Source organism: Cyprinodon tularosa, unplaced genomic scaffold (genome assembly GCF_016077235.1).
Source record: "Cyprinodon tularosa strain WSP-4 unplaced genomic scaffold, ASM1607723v1 ctg154, whole genome shotgun sequence".
Taxonomy (NCBI): domain Eukaryota; kingdom Metazoa; phylum Chordata; class Actinopteri; order Cyprinodontiformes; family Cyprinodontidae; genus Cyprinodon; species Cyprinodon tularosa.
Genome location: NW_024038375.1, coordinates 1,590,255 through 1,597,796, shown reverse-complemented (window position 1 = coordinate 1,597,796; position 7,542 = coordinate 1,590,255).

Genomic DNA, 7,542 nt, shown 5'->3' with positions numbered 1-7,542 from the left:
ACTTTAAAGTTAATCCCAGTGGGAAATTTGTCCTCTACATTTGTCCCTAACTATGTAGGGGCAGTGATAGCCATGCCAGTCCAGGGAATGACTGTAGCTCTACTGTAAAGTGCCTTGATCAAGGTAGATGACCGGCGTACCTGACATGTAACAACCATAACATGCATATTGCTTTAGCTCAATAGACTACATCAATTAGACTATGTATACTTCCAATAAAAAAAAAATTCCACCACCCTCATTCTTTTTTTTTTTCACAACTAGACTACTGGTGACATCTACTAAACTCATAGCCTACTGCTTTCTTAACTCAAACTTCTTAAAACAGACATTAAAACAGACATTTAAAGGTATAATCCTCTGTAAGAGGGGACACTTACTGTATCACTTGGATTAATTTAAGTATCTTTAGGGGGAGTAGTAGATCAACAAACATATTGGTGTTGGGCGGCAAAGATACAAATGCTGCATCATTTTGTGTTTGTAAAGTAAAAACTGAGCCATGTGAGGCTATCGATTAGAGTCATGATTGGAAAACTGAGATGTCAGTCAGAATATGTTGAAATATGCTTTCTCTGAGGGGTGACTGGGGTCTCCCTTAGAGATAGGGTAAGTTGGGAGGAGTAAATAGAAACAAATCATTATTTTCAGAATTCCCTCTAACTACATGGTGTCATGATTTTACTAAAGTCTGACCAAAAAAAGCAGAAAAACCAATACAGAGAGAAACCAGGGGAAAGTTTTAACATGTTTATTGAGGGGATAATGCAGGATCTAGTGTTGCTCTGAACACTGCTCAACCGGAACTGGAAAGTGAGGTGAAGACACTGCGGTTAGTTTTGATTTGATTCTTGAACTTGAAGAGAAGAATTAGGTTGCTGACTCACGTTTCCAGAAAAGTGGTTGACTCATTGACTCCAGTCTGTGTGCGGTAGTTCCAGTGTTTGTCTCATTCAGTGGAGGGCGGACAGGGTTTACCCAGAATGCGATTGTTTTGTAGGTGAATGGAGAAAACTGACTGCCACTTGGATTTCCTGCTTTACTTGAATGTGTTGGTGTTGAGATGAATCCATTGCTCAGTGTGAAGCTCAAACGATCCCTGGGAGGAAAGTAGATCCAAACCTCCAGTTTGAATCCCCAGCTCAGTTTGAAGCTCAGATGATCCTTCCAGGGAGAGAAGGTCCCAAAACATCCGGTTTGAAGGATGACTTCCTGCTGAGAGGCAAAGACAAAAAACTCAGTTAGGACTCAGGTTGACAAAACTCAGTTTGACTCAGAAAAAACTCCGCTGGACTAGAGTACCCAAAACTGGCAACACTCTGGCGTCGAGGTAGTGGCAGTCAGCAGCTTAAGAGCACTCCGTCTAACGAGGTAACCCTCCGCAGGTGTGTGAGGAGAACGCCCAGAACCAGGCGCCTCCTGGTGGAGGAAGGGGGACAAACACAAAAACACAAACCACACAGACAGGAATCCTAACATATGGCTTAAAACCTCATCTTTATTTCAGGACCACTTCTGAAATGCCAGTATCACGCATAACCTCCTTGTGATACTGGCACATAGAAGTTAGCTCTCCTTTTTTTAATTTCTAATGATTAGCTCCTATCTCTCACAACTGAACTTGGAACGCCGCTGGCTCCCAGGTCCTCTGGAGGAGGTATCCAAGGAGATGGCAGTCTTGGTGTATTTGCTGAGACTGTAGCCTCCTCTACCTGGTCCCGCATAAGGGGATGACAATTACTACAAGTGTACAGACAATTAGTATGTAATATTACTATAAAAGAAAATATAACTTTGTAATCTTAAAAACTAGAGAACTACTAGAAAAATCTTTCCCAATTATTGAATATGGCTGTACTGGAGAACATCATAAACTCACATTTTTGATAATAAGATAGGCACCCTGGTGTTTTTTTTTTAATGTAACAGGTGCAAGTAGACATTTTTTTTCTGGGTGGAAAGCAGAGTGCTTAGTGTTCTGTTCCTAAAGTGGTACAGTGTCATGTTAACCCTAGTGCTTAATATGTAGTTTAGCAACAGTAATAAGGACATCTCTGATATAAAACATTCAATGTCCCATTTTTCTTTTGTACTATAGCCTTTATGGTGTTTTCAGAGGAGCTTGACAGGATAATCTGATTTTGAACTCCAAAATGTTGTCTAATTGCAACATAACTATAGGCTGTTAATTTGCATAAACACAAACCTGTTATAATTCAAAAAAGCACGGAAGTTGACCATCTGAGCTGTAAATAACAGAATGATGAGCAGCTTTCTAGTTTTTGACTCTTTCCCAGGATGCGTGGATGCTGAATTGATATCATTTTATGTTAACAGCAGTGCTGACATCAGCGTATAAAACTGTACAGTAAAATAAAACACAGCAGAGACACTTTGCCATTCATTTACCCACAATTATGAAGCAAATTCTTAGATATCAAAAACTAAAAGAAAAATCTGTTTATTCCCTAATAATTTGAGAAATATGACCCAGGTAGTTGCATCAGATAAATAGTTAAAGCTGTTAAATAAGAAGAAAAATGTGGTGTTTTTTCAATTTTTTCTTCCAAGAAAAATTTTATGAGAAGGAAAATGTCTGGTTCACATCTATAAGACAGTGCTAAAGAAGAAAAAAAAAGATTATTATCTTGACATATCTTATTGGAAAGATATGTAATTTGTAGCTGCTGCTGATTCATAATATCTAATGAGGAATGATCTCCACTAATAAATCACTCATCTCACAATTAGTTGTCTGACTTTTTTTCACATTTCCCCCATTATCTGATCCAATATTATTTTTTCTAATCAAATTGAAAACCTTTATGAAGGTCCTTCTTTTAAATTACTCAAGAGTTAACTACCAAATTCAATTAGCTGGTTGATCCCAAGTAACTCTTTTATTGTTTACCTAATCAGAAGCACTTAGAAAAAAAAAATATTTAACTTGAAATAAGTTTTAGAAGTTTAAAATTCATGCCATACATACATACAGTGAGGAAAATAAGTATTTGAACACCCTTCTATTTTGCATGGACCCCCAGTCCGAGGGAGATTGACAGTCATGGTTAATTTTTTCCATTTTCTAATAATTGCTCCAACGGTGGACCTTTTTTCACCAAGCTGCTTGGCAGTTTCCCTGTAGCCCTTTCCACCCTTGTGGAGGTGTATAATTTCGTCTTTAGTGTCTTTGTACAGCTCTTTGGTCTTGGGCATGTTAGTAGTCGGATTCTTACTGATTGTATGGCGTGGACAGGTGTCTAACGACCTCATACAGGTGCATCTAATTTAGGATAATAAATGGAGTGGAGGTGAACATTTTGTAGGCAGACTAACAGGTCTTTGAGGGTCAGAATTATACCTGATAGACAGGTGTTCAAATACTTAGTTGCAGCTGTATCATACAAATAAATAGTTAAAAGTGATTTCTAAGTGGAAGAACTTGCAAAATAGCAGGGTGTTCAAAATATGCTTTCATCTATATATGTGGGTAAAATTATGAATGTAGGCTTAAAGAAATTAATACTATTTGGCTTAGATGCCCTGGAAATGTTAAGCAAACTTTTTTCTGGTACCTGCTGCTGCACAACTCCAGTAGCAGCAGGGGTTGCATGGTCAATGCATTGACAGAACAGACCTACCGTGAGACACTAAAGGTTTCTCTCTCAGTCAATAAACTAACATTTGACGACACCTATATCATAATCGCTCAGATGTTCTGATTAATGCAGCTTTGATTGTGAGAACACCAGCTGCAAAAGGATCAGCAAAATTAAACTGGACCCACAGTCTTGGGTAACAACTGAAGAGGAAACATCTGAGGAAAGGTTTTTGTTCTTAGTAGTCATGTTGTTACAGGAGTGCATTATTGATCTAGTTACATCACTACAATATCAATGGGAGATCAGTGTGGTGCCAGCGCTTAGAAAAAGAAAACCTTAGCCAACAACAACCTTCCTCAGCTATTCTCGTTTGTTCCCTGTAGGAGGAATGATCACGTGGGAGTCCATGTGAATGCTCTGTTTATAGGGGTTTTACCTGTTTCTGCAACACATCTGCCACCAGCCCAGCATGTTATTTCTATTTCAGTTTTCTTTTTCAATTCAGGAATGTGCTTCAAAATGCAATTTAATGTGGGTGGTTGGCTCTCATTTCAGTTTATAGCAGTCAGAAAAAGGTGAACAACAATCTCCTTCAGCTAAGCTGAAGGAGGGAAACCTCTTAAAAGGCAATGGCCCTCAAGGACTGACTTAGGGCTGCCTGATCTAAAGTCTTTTCTACATTTTTACAAGATGTATATTTAGTTTAAGATTTCATCTTCATCACCTCCAACAGCCTCCCTGGCCCTGCGGAAAATAAAATCTCAAAAGCATGATGCTGCCACCACCATGCTTCATGCTGGGAATTTTTATGTTGAAGATGATGTGCATTAGTGTTTTCTGCCACATAAACTGTCTGAGTGTTAGAATGAAGTGGGTAGTAGAGTAAAGACTGCTAAAATGAGTAAAAACAGAAATATACAGCTTAAAAAATATATTTAATTAAAGCATGTTAATTAATCTACTGAACTTTTAAAGTAATGGCAAATGACTGGATTTCTGGGGGACATTTCTGTAACTTAATAATTTGACATGTTCTCTTTTTTAATCGATTGAAATTTTCTGCAGCTTTTTCTGTGTTTAAAGTTGACAATTGTTTAAAATCCAGGTTTGACTACTTATTGGCACACTAGACTGTCAATAAAGAATTAAACACGAATCCTTAAATGTTGAGATGATCATAAAGCACAGAAAAAGTGAGACAAGATGGCGACATCAAGTAAACATGCTCTACAATCGTCCTACTTCATTCGCAATTATGTATACTGCAATCGGTGGCTCAACCTGCTGACAAAGATGCCCCTTTGGCCAAAATCCAACATAGAAATAGACTGTTTCGATTAACTATAAAATATGATTCTAATATGAGTTTCAGCAGTTTTTCCATTTTATTTCATGTGGAAATTCTATGCAGAGTATGAAATTTAGTCATTACAACTAACTAAATGTTTCATGAAAAATAAAGAGCTGCTGCCATAAGTTAGGTTAAGAAAGTTATTCTACTCGTGATGAGAATAGCAGCCATTTTTAATGCAGAGATTGGGTGTGGTTGTGTTAATCCAAATGATAATTGTTAAGTTGCTAACTGGAATACAACATTTTCTCCTTACGCTAGTTTCACGCATGCAATGTTGTAGTATGCATCTGATCCCTTATAAAATGTGCTGTGCAGCAGTCCACATTTGATGCATGCAGAATCCATCTGTGCACTACTGTTTTTTTTTATACTGTATACATTGGATTGCTTCAGTCCTACAGTAGCTGACTTTTTGTCAGGTTAATCAAAATTTTAGAAATGTGTTTGTTGTCATAATTTTTACTAATTAGACTCAAACCATATATTTAATGGACTTCGTAGAGGGTACGGTTGATGTACATTCAAGGATAAACTCAGGTTTTAAGAAATAAGTTATCAGGTCTTAGGAAGAAAAAAAAATGCCTAAGGGAATAACATTTTCAGGTCTTAGGTCTGAGGAATAAAGGTCAAACTGCCCCCAGTTCTGCTTAGTTCAGCTGAATGACCCATTAATTTGATGGGTGTTGGACCTGAAACATGGAGAATGACCCTAAGGCTGACTTTGAACATGATTGTTGGCCGAGATTCTCAATTGAAACAGTTAAATTTTTCTGTTTTTATTAGCATTTAACCTTTACTCAGCCTCTGTTTTGAACACACAGGATTTTAACTCCCAAGAAACATTACTCGTTATTTTTTTTAAGTGGGCACAGTTGAATCTTGTCAATCAGTTTTAGCAACAGCAAACAAATAGGTTTTTATTAGTCTCAGTTTTCTTTTAAAGATAAGGCTTACCCAGCAGGTTTGTTGATATCTGTGTCATTAACAACTGGTATTCTTCTCCCCAGTAATGTGCTGACCTGTTCTTAACAGAGTCATCTATTTTGATGCAAGATGAGACCATGTGCTCTGGCTGTAAAGAGACTAATGTAAACTATCTGAATCTTCTTCATTAAGTAATGAACTAATGATAAAAATAATTGTACTCTATTGATCTCACATTGGAGAAATTTACCTCTGGATTTAACCCATCCCCTTGGGGGAGCAGTGGGCCCCATCATGGGGCGCCCGGGGAGCAATCAAGGGTTAAGGGTCTTTGCTCAGAGTGGCAGTCTGTGGGAGTGGGGCGCAAACTCAGAACCTCAGGATGCCAAGCTCTATGCCCTAACCACTAGGCCGCCACTCCCCCCCATAGATATAAAACAATACATAAATCAAAATATCCTACAACTGTATTCACAAACCATATTAGCTTATAGCTGATTTAAATTAAGATACATTTTGTTTATCTTCTCACCTCAAACTGTCTGTGCTTCCTGCAGGGTGCTGTCTAAAGTCTTAGTCATTGTTTCTAAATTTCCACATGTCACATGATTTTATTGAAAGGACATGTACACATTCTTTTCACAATTCAAATGAACTCATATGAAAGCTCCCATATATAATGATAATTTCAACTAAATGGTTGCTCTTAGTTCTGGTACTTATCAAGGTATAGCTCATTAATCCATCTTTGCTGTCCTTGCACTATTTTCCCATCTTGTTTATTACTTGTGTTTTGGCCCAGTGTTTAATAAATGCGACTGAGACTTGCTCAGCTTGTGGTTGGATATTTTTCGAAATCACGTTGATGGCTGCTAATGGAAACTACAAAGACCTTGTGCACAAGTAGATGCAGAAACCGCTAAGAGACTTAAAATGTTTTAGAAGATGATTCTGTTTGCTAGTTCTACTGAATTGTATAGGGGGTAATACAAAAGCCAGAAAAAAGGGGCAAGAAACAAAATTATTTGGAATAGATCAAGTAAAAAAACAGTTTCAGATTACAGTGTAGCATTAAAGTATACAGGAAGTTGTAGTTAGTATTACAATATTTAATTGGTTTATTAATATATTAGAAGAAAAAAAAGAAAATTAGATTTCAACCAAGACCCTTAAATAAAAAGTATCCATACCTCATCAAGTACTCCAAATAAAGCTTAGACCAACTGTAACGTTAGTTGGTAGTTTCTGACCCACATGCAGGATCACACCGAGAACAAGTGAATTCCAAAAATGTATTTTTTTTAAAAGCAATAAGAATCTGGAAGTGGATAACTGCAGGAAGTCAGCTGAACTTTCTGGTTGGTGTGAGGGGAGGAAGCAGACTGATCAGGAAGAAGTTGGTTGATGAATGATTGATTTTCTTAGAGATGAGGGGGAGGTAGCATGGATCTGTAGGGGTTTGATTCAGAGGGCTTTGCAGATTGTACCCCAGAAGTCCAGGAGAATGTCAGTGAGATCCGAAAGCATTGGTACTCTCATTAGACGTTGTAATGCAGAACGGGCGGGCAGGTGATGAAGACTGAGAAATGCTTCAAACAGCAGATAAGACCTTTTCCATGAAGATCAGAGATGAACTGAGGTTCACTGGTTGTGTTTGAACAA